Below are 16,353 nucleotides of genomic sequence, written 5' to 3'. Positions count from 1 at the left end.
TCCTATCAAAGAGGGTTTTAACAGAGGAGAAGGAGCATGATTTCACATATTCTTTAGAAAAATAACACTGTTAGGTACAGAATGTCCTACCCATAAATAAAGAAGAAAATAGGCAAAGAGGTTGTTCCACACAAATCCAGATAACAGTGGGTGAACGCATCATGGAAAAATGCTGGGTTTTGTCTGTCTAGTACCTACCCTACTCTTCCTTGAGAAAACTACTCACCACCACATCAATTATGAGCTTGAAAGAACTCCCAGGGCTTTGGGGCCCCTAGTGAAAATGCATACAGGTCTCAAGCCCAGCCAATCATCATAGTTCATTCACCTGGCCAAGATGGCTGGTCCAGGAATGTGCATGTGCCTCCAAATGAATTTTTCATCTTGAATTGTTCAGTTTGGAACTGGAATAAAAATTGGTCTTATCTCCTGGCTTATAGACTTGAAAGCATGAAAATCAGGGGCTACAAGCAGCTGTCTCTGCTGCCACATGAAGAGAACTTCTCTAATGAGAGAGAGAATGAAGCCCACTCAAAGAATAAGATGAAGCCTGGGAAGAAAAGAACAAATCCTGACAACAGTTTGTGCTCCCCTATCAAGTCATGTCTGAAGCATCATTCTAGGGCTCTCTGGCTGCATGACACAAATGGATTTCCTTTTTTTGCTTATGTAAGTGTCAGTTGTGTTTCTGTCACTTGCAACCAAAAGCATCCTGGCTAATATGGGTCTCAGAAGGAATAGGAACTAGAGATGGATGCACTTTCTCTCTTTATCTCCGAGACTATATATTCTCTCATTCTTGCTTCTCCGCATTCGGATTCCTTCATCTCTTTCCCCACAGAACAGCTCTCTCAGCTTTTGCATCATTTGACAAAGATGGTCCTTTCATTGTATGGTCTTTCTTAAAACATCCAGCAGGGACCAACATGAATGAATCCCAAAGAGAAATTCCCAGGAAAGAGAATGTGTACAACCCATCTTGGGTCTGGTGACTACACAAGGTTCAGAGGGCCTATCCCTTGGGAAGTAGTGGTGGAGGCATGTCTTAGAGCAGGGTTCACATGGGCAGGGTGCACCCACAATAGTTGACCATCATACACAAACTCCTGTCTACCACTCTTCCTCCCTAACACCTTCCCAAAATAGCTCAGAGTATAGCTATGTGATTAAAGAATGGAATTTAAAAACTCCTTTCTTCTATTATTTCAGACCCAGGTGGCAGAAAAAACTGCTCTCTCCTTGCCCAACTCTGTTATTTACAGAAGAGATGCCTGGGTTTAATCTCTAAACCAACTTGCTACCAGTTTACCAGCTTAGTTTAGAAATGACAATTTGTATATTGGCTCATAAGCTTCTGAGTTTATTTTGAGCCACTTTCTAGATTTATAGGGTCAGAGGTGGGGACATCGTGCAGATCAGAAAAAACAAGAGGTAAACAGCTAAACAGTTAACTCTTTACCAGAATGATAAATGAAGGTCAGCAATCTTGCAGCTCAATAAAGTAGTACTAGGCTTAAGATGATTTGCAAACCATCTCGTCAACACTGCAGTTTATTTCCAACTATATTCCATACCAAGTGGCAGTGTGCCAGAATCTTTTTTTAAAAAAAACCTACCCAGTTGAGAGAGAGAGATGATGATAGTTGAACATTAATCATACTGATATAGATTTTATGATGGTTGAATCTCCAACAACCATTTCTTATCCATTCATCCATTCAACAAATATTTACAGAGTTTCTACTATAACTCATGCACTGTCCTAGGTTTTATTCTAAGAGATGGGGTTTCACCATGTTAGCCAGGCTGGTCTCGAACTTCTGACCTCAGGTGATCTGCATGCCTCAGCCTCCCAAAGTGCTGGGATTACAGGTGTGAGCCATCATGCCTGGCCGACATTACCATTTTAATGCAGCTTGCTTTGATTCTTGGTTATAACAAGTTTCATAGCCAAAGGAGTTGCAAATTCATATTTTTACCTTTTCTCAAATTTGAAAACTATGAGATCTGTATTTTATGTATAAGATTCAATATTAACGTATTATAAATGAGTATCAGTAAGAGTGATATTTTATGCAACCAATTGCCAAAGCAACAAGTGAATGGCAGTGACATTTCCACCCTGCTATGGTCTGAACATGCCTCCCAAAATTCATGTTTTGGGAACTTAATCCCCAAATGCAATAGTGTTGGGAAGTGGGGCCTAATGGGAAGTGTTTAGGTCATGAAGGCTTCACCCCCATGGATGGATTGATGCTGCTGTGAAAAGGGCTTATGGGAGTGAGCAGACATTGTCTTCCTCTCTCGCTGTCTCTCTCTTCTGCTGTTCTGTCATGTGATGATATGGTGTTCCTCCACTCAGGAGGATGCAATGGTTAAGGAGCCATCTTTGAAGCAGAGAAACTGGCCCTAACCTGCCAGTGCCCTGATCTTGAACTTCCCAGACTCCAGAACTGTGAGAGAATAAATTTATGTTGTTTATAAATTACCCAGTCACAGTTATTCTGTTATAGCAGCACAAACAGACTAAGTTGCGCACCCCTCACCCTGCTCCCCACTTGGTAAATGTTCAAGATTTGAATTATCTTTGAGATTGCTTTTCATGGGCAGGAGGAGAAGCCTACTCAGCAAGCAAAATTTGGAGGGTGAACCAATCGTTTTACTTTCTTCATTTACAAGATTTCTAAACTTCATTATATGCATGGTCAGCAATCAACTAGTGCCCTTCTCTCTTGGTTCTAAAATTAACAGATATATCCGATCAAGCATTTTCACTGTAATGTTCTTGGTATCTGGCCCCCCAGACATGAGCACAAGTGAAAACCTGCTCTGAGATTTGCAGCAGCTTTGTGAATACCATCTTTAAATCATGTATGCTCTGTCCTTTCCCTTCCCAGACAGACAGACAGAAAGAAGAATATAAAGCCCTCTGCTTTGTTGTTCACCATTGTGCTCAATGACATGTAACACAGTCTAGAGTTTACTTCGTTTTTATTGTCTATCTCTTCCCACTAGAACAGAAGCTACCCAAGAGTAGAGATTTTTGTATTTTTGTTCTCTATGTTCCCATATACCTAGAATAGTGCATAAGTTATGGTAGAAACTCTGTAAATATTTGTCAAATGAATGAATGGATAAGCAATGTTTGCTGGAGATTCAATCTCCATAAAAATCTATATTAGTCTGATCGATGTTCAACTATCATCACCCCTCTGCTGGCTGTACCCCTGCCAATTTCTGCTGCCTCTTCCTCCAGCAAATGCCCCACCCCACTCCACTGTGTGCTCCAGATCTACTCTCAGTCCCCCAAGCTTACTGTGTTCCTTTCTGAGTTCTGCTCTAGAGTTTTTGTTCATTTTCATCCCTCTCTGTCAGGAAGTATCCCTACTAGGCTGCTGTGCCCTGAGAACAGAAACTCTGATTTTGGTCTCTATAGCATTACCATCATACATGACACATAGTAGGTTATAGGGGAATAGTGCTGCCCTTTCCAAAGATGTCCATATTTTATCCTGAAAACCTGTGAATATGTTACTTTACATGGCAAAGAAGCTTTGCAGATGTGACTAAATGAAGGATGTTGAGTTTAAGAGATTATCCTGGAATATCGGAGTGGGCTCAATGTAATTGCAGGGGTCCTTAAAAGAGGAACATAGGAGGGTCAACGACAGAGACCGAGGTATGACAACAGAAGCAGAGGTTGAAGTGATGTGAGGCCAGGAGCCAAGTAATGCAGGCAGCCTCTACAAGCTGGGAACAGTGAAAAAACAGGTTCTCTTTTAGAGCAACCAGAAGGAATACAGCCCTGTCATCTACTTGACTCTAGCTCAGTGAAACAAGTTTTAGACTTCTGACCTTCAAAACTGTAAAACAATAAATTTATGTTATTTTAAGACACTAAATTAGGGGTGATTTCTTACCACAGCAATTGGAAATTAATACACAGATGCTTATGCAATATTTATGGAATGACTAAAGATATAAGTAATAGATAAGGATTCACTGGGAAACAAGATAGACCCAGAAATCTTAATTTCATTGTCTCATTAATTAATTTAGACATATACAAGTGATAGCCAATATGCTGAGATTACGAAAAAGAAATCCTAGAAACTATGGGGATATATACTAGAGAAAAGGTAGATATATGACTACCTTAAGGACATACACTTCCTTTAATGCATCAAATACACTCACAACAAAAAATGCAACTCCTACAACAGTGCTCAGCAATGCAACTTTTATACAAACTTCCCTAAATGAGGCAAAAGGGAGGATTACCTGTTGAACCATTTAACAAAACAAAAGGGGTCAGGTTAAATTTTCCTAAAAGAAGTGTTATTCAAACTGGCAGAAATTTGTGTAACTTCATAGGGCCATCACTTTTGGCTGAAGTTCAAGAGGAAAGTATTTCTTTTCATTGCTTTCTGTTGATGACCCAAATTGGTTGGATGTTTTAATTTCATGTTTAGATTTTCTAGTGAACTGTTTATGACTGTGAGGATCAATGAGGCTCCTCTTTCCCATAAATCCCTCCATTGACACAATGCTTTTTGAGAAAAAATGTAACCCAGATGCAACAGCCTCGCTCCAAGCAGTTTTGTCTTTGCTCTATAGCTACCTTAAGGCCATACACTACTCTTAATGCACCAAACACACTCATAACAAACAATCTAACTCCTAAAACATTGCTTGGCAATGCACCTTTTATACAAGCTTTCCTAATGAGGCAAACAAGAGGATTATCTGTTGAACTATTTTAAAAAAACTTAATCCTATTTACTCATCACTGCCCCTCTCTGTATTCCAACCTCCTTCTTCTAGATATCCTCTAAAAAATCTTTACTTTCCCTGACCAGAGCTCTGTGCCCTTAGGTAGCATATCTTACTCAGCAAACCAAAAGCAATAGGATGCAGAGGCTTAGCAAAAAAGAAAAGGAAAAAAATACTATCCTGGACCCTTTCCTGTTTCAACTAGACCTTGCTCTCCCAATACCTTAGGGAGAAAAAGGCTGTGATGGTTTGAATGTTTCCCCCAAATTCATGTTTTGGAAACTTAATCCCCAATGCAACAGTGTTGGGAGGTATGGCCTTTGGGAGTAATGGGGTCTTGAGGGCTCTGCCTTATGGATTAATTAATGCTGTTATCACAGGAGTGGATTCATGACACAGTTTGGCTATTTTCCCACCCAAATCTCACCTTGAATTGTAATAATCCCCACATATGAAGATCAGGGTCAAGTGGAGATAAATGAATCATGCAGGCAGTTTCCCCCATACTGTTCTTGTGGTAGTGAATAAGTCTCACGAGATCTGATGGTTTTATAAATGAGAGTTCCCCTGAACAAGCTCTCTCTTGCCTGCCGCCATGTAAGATGTGCCTTTGCTCCTTCTTTGCATTTCACCATGATTGGGAGGACTCCCCAGCCATATGGGACTGTGAGTCCATTAAACTTCTTTTTCTTTATAAATTACCCAGTCTCAGGTACTTCTTCATAGCAGTATGAAAATGGACGAATACAGTTCATTATTGCAGAAGTAGCTTTGTCATAAAATTGAACTCTGTCTTGCACATGCTGTCTTCCCCATCAGCCTATTCACCTTGGGATGACCCTTGCCCGACATTGGCACCATGCTCTTGCACTTCCCCACCTTCAGAACTGTGAGCCAAATAAACTTCTTTTCTTTTTAAATTTCCCAGTCTGTAGTATTCTGTTATAGCAACAGAAAATGGACTAAGACAAAGGCAGAAAGCAAGAGAAACACAAGAAGCTAATATTTGGCTTTGGGGCTTGCAAGAATCCAGCTCTTGGTGATTTTAAATTCATATTCATGGGCAGGTTTTATTTTCACTTTACATAGTTTTTTCCCTAATTACTGACTTTAGAAACAAACTCTATTTGAAAGTGATAAAGTCTATGGTGTTCCAGTAGCACTGCTCTTGATACAACAGCCCAGGAGAAAAGGAAAGAGAAAAGGCTCACTTTAGCTGAGGCTTAAAGGATGGATGACTAGGATCTCAGCAGGGGGTGATGATGGGAAAGATCCTGCTTCATTCCTTGCCCCTGACCTTGCAGCCTCTTGTCTTGCATAATTTCTGCTGCAGGCATTCTAGCCACACTTGCTTTCTGTGGATTTCATAGCTTTTGCACTTACTGTACTCTTTTCCTGAACTCTTCCTTCCTCACTTCCAGTCTTTGGCCCTGTTGACACTTTTCCTCTCTCAGATCTCATTTCAAAGATCATTCCTTTACACATTATAAAATACAGTATCCTTTAGTATGACTATTTGTTCAGCCCACAGCTCCCTCACTAGACTATCAGTTCCACAAGGGAGTAAATCAGTCTGCTCTTGCTGTCTGCTTTATGACATCCAGAGTATGAGCTTAACAAATACTTTCTGAGTGAAAGAATGGATGCTATCTACAATAGATGTAAGGGTGCCATAATTTGAATTGCAGATATAGGCAGAGCAGTTTCCATCTCTTGCCACTTTGAACCCCTTGGTGTTGGTGCTATGTTGGGAAAGACTTTGAGGTTACACTCAGATTTATTGCAAGAGATCTCCTTGGCCTTATGTGATGGAGCAAGTCAGTCCCTGGGTCATGAATTACCTACCATCTATGAAAAAACAAAGGGCTGAGTTGCCTTTTGATTTATTCTTTAATATCGAAAACAATCATTTTATTCCCTTATTAAAAACACTAGGGTTACATTCCCCCCACCCACTCACCCTGAAGAAATTCCCATGGGGATTGTTTCAGGTTTACTTGCCTTCCATAGTTAAGGAGTTTGGAGTCACAGAGAGCATACATAGCCAAATAGTGATCTTCAATATTAGGAAATAGGAGAGGCAACTTATAAGATACTGTGCTAGAACTCACCTGTGTGCCAGTTTAGTAGCCTGGCCTGCCTTCTTAACTACTGAGATTGCTTGGAGCTTTTGTCATTCTCCTGACTTAAGTTGACATACTTTTGGCATCAGCTTCACAACTCTACTTTGTGCCATCAGGCAGCACCAAATCATTGTCTCAGAGTCATTGTGACAATCGGAAGTCACATTCAAGTGACAAGGAAATTATTGCTAGAATAAAAAAAGTTGAGAGAAGCGATTATTGTGTATTCTCATTGTCTGGCTTTCAAACTTAAATATTTTGGCCATTAGAAAGCATTTGTTTTTTAAAATAAAATGAAAAACATAGACTGCATTCATTCAAAGGGGGGTTTCTTAGAAACCAGATTTTTTTTTTTAACTTTTTAATGAGACACTTAGCAAATATGGGTAGAAACTGTCAGCTTTTCAAGAATAATCTGTCAGAGATTGGGAAAAGTTAGTATTAAGGAGAAGGATGGTATAGCAAATCAGGATTCAGTTACATTTCTGGAACTACCTGGCCTTAGTCTATTCTGATATCCATTGACATCAAAACATCCATTAAACCTTAAGCTCTTACAGGTCAAACTGACATGACACTATTAAATATTTGAATTTCTGCTCAACAAGTAAGCTTCTCATTATGATTTGGCTTCCCTACTGGTTCTGTCAGAAACTGACATTCTTATCCCAAGCACTGGGGTCTGTGGATGGGATGTGGGGACTGATGAACCCCTTTAAATTATATTGAAGTGATTGAGAGCTTGTACATTTTTCTGGAAAGGAGATTTACAGCTGTCTTTTTGATCCAAAAACTTTCCATAAACCCCAAAGATTAAGAACCCACTGGCCGTTTGCAATGTAGACCTTATGTGAGTTATGTCTCCTAGTAAACTAAAAATTTGATTTTCTGGCTTTGTCAGTCTTGCAGACATGGTCAGATTGTGCAATGCATAGCCTGCATATCCACATGTGGGTGCGCAACTTGATAACTATGGGTGCGTCCTGGGTGAGTGGGGGAGAAAGGGAGAGAGAAAGAGATCAGTGGGTTTGCCGCTAGACTTTGATGAATTCTCTAAGATTCTTGATGACACTCCTAAAGATTCTTCTTATCACGACTGACTAAAAATACACCTTTTCCTATTTGAATCTCCTTCATAAGCCCTTCATTAAAAAATGGTTCACTTAATTAATAGTCTAAGGCACATTTAGTAAATTAGACTTGCTTTTAAATTTCCTTATGTGAGTTCTAACTGATTTCATGCTTGAGCCTGAAGAAGGACAATTTTTTAAAGCCAGCTTTCTCTGTAAGAGCCTTGGCAAGAAATAGAAAACTTTCATTTTTCTCAAGGAAAAATAAACAGTGGCTAGAAAGGTATGGAGGATGAAGTGAGAGGTTTACAGGTTCAGCTCTGAGTGCGGTACGGTTGGCCGGAACCTCAGTGACATGTTGTTTATGAATGCACACAGATCCTGGAAAGCATCTGCCAAGTGTGGCCAAACAGCTGTAGTCAATCCCTTATTAGAACACTGTTTGTCTGAATTAGGTAAATATCACCACACTGCACAGGTCGTTGAGATACATTGGATACATTTTATGCTAAGTATCTCGTGGGACATACCCGGAGATAAGCAATACAGGGGGGACCCTGAGAGCTTTCTCTACACAGGTATAGGAAAACAGGACAGTTTTCCCAGATTGCTATTCTGTGCATCATGATTATCAGATGAGAATCACCCCCTGGATTTCTGAGATGAGTGTGCCCCTCCTCTGTATTGGCAAATCCTTGGTTAGGGCTTCTCAGAGCTTAACTCCTGCCCAAAGGAAGTCAGATATGGAGCTCTCCATCCCACCCAAGCCAGTATTTCAGAGGTCCACAGAGCCCATCCATCTTGGACAAATGGGTTGCAGGGAGTAGCTGCCTTATGGCAGTCACTAAGCAAGGTGGTTATGCAAACTAGACTTGGAGGTGACTTAGGTCCAAATCCCAGCTCTGCCAATTTCTAGCTGGCTCCTTGCTTAAGTCATTTACTCCTCCTGAGTATAATGAGGATAATGTGTGCTATCATTAGGTTTGCTTGTCCACTCCAAATCTCATGTTGAAACTTGATCCCCAGTGCTGTAGGCAGGACATAACGGGAGGTGTTTGGGCCATGGGGGCATATCCCTCATGAATGACTTAGTGATGTCCTTGCAGTAATGAGTGAGTTCTCACTCTATTAGTTCCTACTGGAGCTGCTTGTTAAAAAAGAGCCTGCCCCCTCCCCTCTCTCTCACCTCCTCTCTCTCCATGTTGTCTGTGCACACACCAGCTCCTCTTCACCTTCTGCCATTGAGAGGTGATAATGTGCTAGCAGTCCTCACTCTTGGCGCCTCCTTGGCCTCAGCATCCACTCTGGCAGAGCTTGAGGAGCCCTTCAGCCCGCCACTGCACTGTGGGAGCCCCTCTCTGGGCTGGCCAAAGCTGGAGCTGGAGCCAGCTCCCTCTGCTTGCTGGGAGGTGTGGAGGGAGAGACGGGGCGGGAACCCGGCTGCATGTCATGCTCACAGGCCAGGAGCCAGTGCGAGTTCCGGTGGGTGTGGCATTGGCTTGGAGGGCCCCGCACACGGAGAGGCTCGCCAGTGCCACCAGCCCAGGGCATTGAGGGGCTTAGCACCTGGGCCAGCAGCTGCGGAGGTTGCACCGGGTCTCCCAGCACTGCTGGCCGCATGCACTGCACTTGAATTCTCCTGGGGCCTCAGCCGCCTCCCTGCAGAGCAGGGCTGGGGACCTGCAGCCCACCATGTCCGAGCCCCCTCTCTGCCATGGGCTCCCACGCGTCTGGAGCCTCCCCTACGGGTGCTGCCCCCTGCTCCGTGGCGCCCAGTCCTATCCACCGCCCAAAGGCTGAGGAGTGCAGACGCGACGAGGGACTGGCAAGCAGCTCCACCTGCTGTCCCAGTGCAGGATCCACTAGGTGAAGCCAGCTGGGCTCCTGAGTCTAGTGGGGACTCAGAGAACCTTTATGTCTAGCTACGGGATCCTAAACACACCAATCAGCACTCTGTCTAGTTCAGGGTTTGTAAATACACCAATCAGTACTCTGTATCTAGCTAACCTAGTGGGGACTTGGAGAACTTTTATGTCTAGCTAAGGGATCCTAAATGCACCAATCAGCACTCTGTGTCTAGCTCAGGGTTTGTAAATACACCAATCAGTACTCTGTGTCTAGCTTACCTAATGGGAACTTGGAGAACTTTTCTGCTTAGCACTCTGTGTCTAGCTCAGGGATTGTAAACGCACTTATCAACAGCCTGTCAAAACGTCCAATCAGCTCTCTGTAAAATGGACCAATCAGCTCTCTGTAAAATGGACCAATCAGCAGGATGTGGGTGGGGCCAGATAAGGGAATAAATGCAGACTGCCCGCGCTAGCCAGCCGCAACTCGCTGGGGTGCGTTTCCAGACTGTGAAAACTGTAATCTTACATTACATTACAATGACTCTTGCTGCTGTTCGCTTTTTGGGTTCAGGTTACCTTTAAGAGCTGTAACACTCACCGCAAAGGTCTGCAGCTTCACTCCTGAAACCAGTGAAACCATGAACCCACCGGGAAGAATGAACAATTCCAGACGCGGTTGGTTTAAGGGCTGTAACACGGCCAAGGTCTGCAGCTTGACTCTTGTCAGTGAGACCATGAACCCACCAGAAGGAAAAAGCTCCAGACACATTTGAATATCTGAAGGAACAAACTCCGGACACATCATCTTTAAGAACTATAACACTCCACGTAAGGGTCCATGGCTTCATTCTTGAAGTCAGCGAGACCAAGAACCCACCAGTTCTGGACACACCATGAGTAGAATCAGCCTGAGGGCTTTACCAGAAATGGAGCAGGTACCAGCACCATGCATTTTGTACAGACTGCAGAACGGAGAGCCAAATAAACCCCTTTTCTTTATAAAGTACCCAGCCTCACATACTCCATTATAGGAAAACAAATGGACTAAAGACAATGTCTTTCTCACAGAGAAGTATGACTTGATGAGATGCAGAGGGTGGTGCTTGGAACTCCATAATAACCCAGTATTTGTATCTTTTGTTACAATTTTTCATTATCATTTATGTCACTTCATCCTAGCATAACAGCCCACTTTCCCTCCAACTTTAACTATAGCAAATCACTGGAATGGGGGTTTTTGCCAAATAGTTTCTTTTTTTGTTTGTTTTTGTTTTTTTGAGATGGAGTTTCACTCTTGTTGCCCAGGCTAGAGTGCAGTGGTGCAATCTCGGTTCACTGCAACCCCTGCCTCGCAGGTTCAAGTGATTCTTCTGTCTCAGCCTACCGAGTAGCTGGGATTACAAGCATCCACCACCAAATTTTCTGTATTTTTAATAGAGACGGGGTTTCGCCACGTTGGCCAGACTGGTCTCAAACTCCTGACTTCGGGTGATCCACCCGCATCAGCCACCCAAAGTGCTGGGATTACAGGCGTGAGCCACCATGCCTGGCCTGCGGAATTGTTTTTAAATAATTATAAGCATGCTCTAGCAAGTAAAGGAAGAGAATACTCAACCATGAACCCTCAAACACTGAGATCAACCCTATAAATCCAGCCATCCCGCCTCAAAGACAAGCTTTACTGGTCTTGTCTTCCCAAAACAAGAAGGAAACTGGAAGTCTTCACTGAACTCCAATATTTGAGTCTTGATTTTACAACCATGCTGTACTAGTTGGTGATTCATGTGTTGAAAGGATGCTCCAGAGTTTAATTTATGATGATCTCTTCAAAATAAACGATCAAAATAAGCCAACAATTTGCTTTAAAATGTATTTTTAAAATATAAATATCAGGTAGCTTTCAACTGACCTATCACCTGGAATCTTAGAAGCTAACATTGTGTAACTACTCACTGGATGTCAACCATTCTGCTGTGTTATTTATTTTGGTCCTCCCAACAATCTAATAAATTGGGTCCTGTTATTATCCTCATTTTATGTCTATTTGAAGCTTATAAATGTTAGGGAACTTGGCAAAAGTCAAACAGCTACTAAGTATGATAATATATGTAAAACATTTAGAACAATATTGGATGTAGTCAACCCTCATTAATATTACCTAATGCTTGTTGTGCTACTATTGGTGCTATCATTTTCATCATTATTATCACTAAAGGATAAAGCACCATTTGAACTCAGACAATCAAATTTTAGAACCTGTGTTCTGAAACAGTACACGTATACTGCCCCCCCCATAAAAAAGAATCCAAGGAATGACCACACTTTTTCACCTTGATCAAGAGAAAACATGGAGCCAATCATGGCTAAGCCCCCAGGCCCTCTGAGCAAGCTTTCAGAGAAAATAAACCAAAGCAATGCTGAGAGTGAGGTACAAGGGCAGAGTCAACCCTGCTCTGATGGGCAGGTCTGCGGGTCGGGGGTCTGTGGCAGAAAGCAGCCTGCACTATGGCAGGGCTAAGCTTCCATGGGACAGGAGGGGATAGCTACAGTTCATGTCTGAATCAGATTTGAGAGCTGCTTCCACCTCCCTGATTTCTGCACACAAACCAGCAATAAAAACTCAGGTCCAGCAGCAATTGAGCCATGGTCAGAGAATGATTGCTGGCATTTCCTTCATCCACAGCCCCCAGCTGTGTGAGAAGTGGGATGGGCCCATGGAGGAGGGTGGATCTATTTTTCCCTGCTTTGTCTACTTTACCCAAGTACTCAGGCCTCTTCCTACTGCAATACCTGCTTTTGAGTCCTTGTGGTCACGTTGTAGAGGAGCGTAAAATAGCAGTTCTTCAGCTCCTTGTCCTGCTACCAACTTGAAAAGGCCTTTCCTGAACACATGTCTAGTTGACTCTAGCTTGAAGGACCTTTCCGACCTACTGCAAAGAGGCAGAAAACATGGGGAAAGTAATTTTTATCTCCAATCTTATCACAAAGCCCAGATCTAAGAATATTGCTGAACAGTAGCAAAGAGTTGGCCAGTGTCTTGCTTATATGTAGCCAAAATTCCAGTCAGCATCAGGAATAATCAGAGAGAGAAATCCTCAATTCTGGCTGCAATACGTAGTTCACAAAAGCTCACATTTAGTGTGCTTTATCAGGTAGAGTTCTTTTCTTGCAAAAATACAGAAATGAACTCTAGCTAACATAAGCAGAAAAACAGTTTATTGGGAGGAGAACTTGTTGGAATGCTCTCAGCTGCAAGGAAGGGAGTATTTAACTATAAGTGGCTTAAACAAATGAGGGTTTAATTTTCTTCAACAGCAAGGAGCCTGAAAGGGGATTGTCATTGGATTTACCTTAGTGGCTGAATAATGTAAGAACTGAGTGCCTGTGATTCTATTGGCTTTTGTCTCATGATCACAAAATAGCTGCCAGAGCACTAAGCTACATCAACCTTCAAGTCGGGAGGAAGGGGAAGGAATAGCTGCTCCTGTCTCTTTTATCAGGCAAGCAAATTTCTCCTTTAGTGTCTCTGATCAGAATGGTATCCTCTGGACACCTGATGCTTAGTGCAAGAGAGGCTGGGAAAGTGAATATTTTTTAGTCTCTATAGGGAAGAACATGAAAAAGGGCATTGGAGGTGGGCATTGGGTTCACTCAGAGTTTCTCAATCTTAGCACTAGGGATATTTTGGGCCAGGTAATTCTTTAATGGGAGGTGGGGGGAGGCCATCCAGTATAATGTAGGATATCAGTAGCATTCCTGGCCTCCATGAAATAGATGCCAGTAGCATCCTTCCCCTGGTGGTAACAACAAAAAATGTCTCCAGATATTGCCAAATGTCTCCCGGATGGGGAGGGGGAAATTGCCCCAGGTCAAAACCACTATGTTACCCCACTCACAGCATCTGCCATAGATGATAGAGTAATTCCAAGAATCAAAGACAGAAAAAGATCCAGCCTTCAGAAATAGGCAGATCAGTCCCTGGGTTCCAGGTAGCAGGACCTAAGAGACAGTCTCTACCAAGCAGTTACCTTGTGATAAATTAGTTCCAAACCTTTTCAATCTATTAGGGCTTAGGACGTAAATTCCAAGAAGAGGGAACACGATTGGCCTTGGGTTGCAAGCCATCTTTGGAGAAGGAAGGGCAGGCACACTGATTGTCCTACCAAGACTGGATCCACTGTAGAAGGGATAGCTCCCTATAGCTATTATTTAGGAGTGATAGGATAGGGAGAGCAGGGGGAATGGATGCTTGTCAGAATAGAATATATTAGGTCATTTCAAAAGTAATTGCCGTTTTTAATGGCAAAAACCACAATTACTTTTGCACCGACCTAATATCATGCAATGGCTTCGGACAGCTGATCCTATTTCTGACGAATGGCTGAGTCCCTTGTGTTAGTTTGAGAAAAGACTATTCTGAAAAGGGCTTTTGAGGAAGAATCCAGAATGTCTACGCAACCCCAGGAAAATCAGTTGCCCTTTGAACCTCTAGGTGTTTATGTGTAAAATTAGAATTTCAGGCAATGAATCTCCAAGATCTCTTCAGGCTCTCACATGCTGCATCTCAGTGATATGGTTTCACTGTCTGTACCCACCCAAATCCCAACTGGAATTGTAATCCCCATGCGTCAAGGGAGATACCTGGTGGGAAGTGATTGGATCATGGGAGCAGTTCCCCCCATGCTGTTCTCATGACAGTGAGTGAGTTCTCACAAGATCTGATAGTTTTGTAAGGGGCTCTTCCCTCTTCACCCTCACTTCTCTCTCCTGCCACCTTGTAAAGAGGTGCCTGCTTCCCCTTTGCCTTTCACCATGATTATAAGTTTCCTGAGGCCTCCCCAGCCATGTGGAACTGTGAGTCAATTAAACCACTTTTCTTTATAAATTACCTAGTCTCAGGTATTTCCTTATAGCACTGTGAAAATGGACCAATAAACTCAGCTTTGAGAAAGTGATTCCAGCTTTTTCTTTCCTTCTCACTACATGCCACAGTTTGTTCTGTCTCCCAAAACCATGCCTCCATTCCCTAGATTTGGGCTGTCTAGATAGTGAGAAGGAGAAGGAATGCAACATGCCTGTCCAGGAGCTGGCTGTGGCATGCATACATGTAGCTTGAGATTTAGCTTTAACCCAAGTAAAGGCCATTGTCAGTTTCGTTTTGGGTTTGGTCTCATCTGGGACTACCAAATGCATTAAACCCACCTCAAGTTCTCTTGAAACAAGTCACAGTTCAGCCCTGTGACCTCCCAGCCTCTTGCAGTAATCTCACTACAGAAAGTGACCTTCCTCTGTATGGTTGGCACCTACCAGCAGATTCTCCAGTGACAGTGACAGATTCTATAATGGAAAAGACCACAGTGGTCCTATGTTGTGGTTTCGATGCTACCTCGTTAATTTATTTAGTGCAGTGGTGAAGGGGAGAGGAATTGGAGCAAGGGGTGGAGGGAGATGGGGATTAAAAATGTAAATATGTGATTACTTTTAACAACCTTATTACTCGACATCAAATCTGTTTGTATTGACAAATAAGTATGCAAATGTTTATATCAACACTCACTTCATTAAAATAGTAAATGGTTGAAGTTAATATTAGTGCAGCATTGAAATCTTGAGTAGTTTTGATTACATAGCAATAAGCTACTGATGAGTATCATTATGTACCAATCACACAAAAATGAGCCACCGAAGGCCATATTTCCAAAATTGAGTTGAGCAAGTACATCCACAAAAAACACAGACACACACTAAGACTTTCCCTGTCTTCATATCATAGTTTGAAGGCACAAAATGGAAAATGACATCTGCAGAAATGGATCCAGACATGGAATTACACAATTAGTGCCCCACAGAAAGTATGCACAGGTGTTTTAGACTTTAGAGACGCTTCTACCCCTCATAGACCACGCCACCTGTATTCTCCTGATTTGTTTTCCAAAGGATGATTTTTAGCCTAGAGACAAGGTATCTTTAAAAAGACCAGTCTTTACAAGAAAGCAGGTGTGAGTGTGTGTGTTTGTCTGTTGCACGGCAAACAGCTGGGTCTAATATTCCTGGAGGAATGCAGCATGTGGACTGAATTCTCTAGTTCTACTTCTCAGGTTATTTGCTGAACACACTTTATCATGCAAATATTAACAAGAGGATTCAGCCAATGAGAGAGGAGAAATGAAAGATGCTAAATGTCTCAGATGGACACAGAGCTAATAGTTTGAGAACATTTCAGCAGCTGCAACTGAGGTTTTCTTAGGCTTGGGAAAGTTGGCTCTTTAGCCTTCATTGCCACATGTTTTAAATTGTCAGGCAAGGCTGGGAGGAGTAGAAGTCCTTTGTATTAATAAAGTGCTGAGTTTTTCACACAGAAATGAATTGTATATAGGTTTTGATTTCCTAACAGTGAGGATCCAATCGAGCAGTGATCAGTCAGTGAGTAGGTGTTTATTGATCACATAGTATGAGGAAGGTGTTCATGAAGGTATCTGGAATGAGCTCTGCTTCCCAAAGTGTACATTTGCTTTGGCAGGCAAAAGGCTTCTTTGT

Source organism: Theropithecus gelada, chromosome 2 (genome assembly GCF_003255815.1).
Source record: "Theropithecus gelada isolate Dixy chromosome 2, Tgel_1.0, whole genome shotgun sequence".
NCBI classification, from domain to species: domain Eukaryota; kingdom Metazoa; phylum Chordata; class Mammalia; order Primates; family Cercopithecidae; genus Theropithecus; species Theropithecus gelada.
This window is presented reverse-complemented; position numbering follows the sequence as displayed.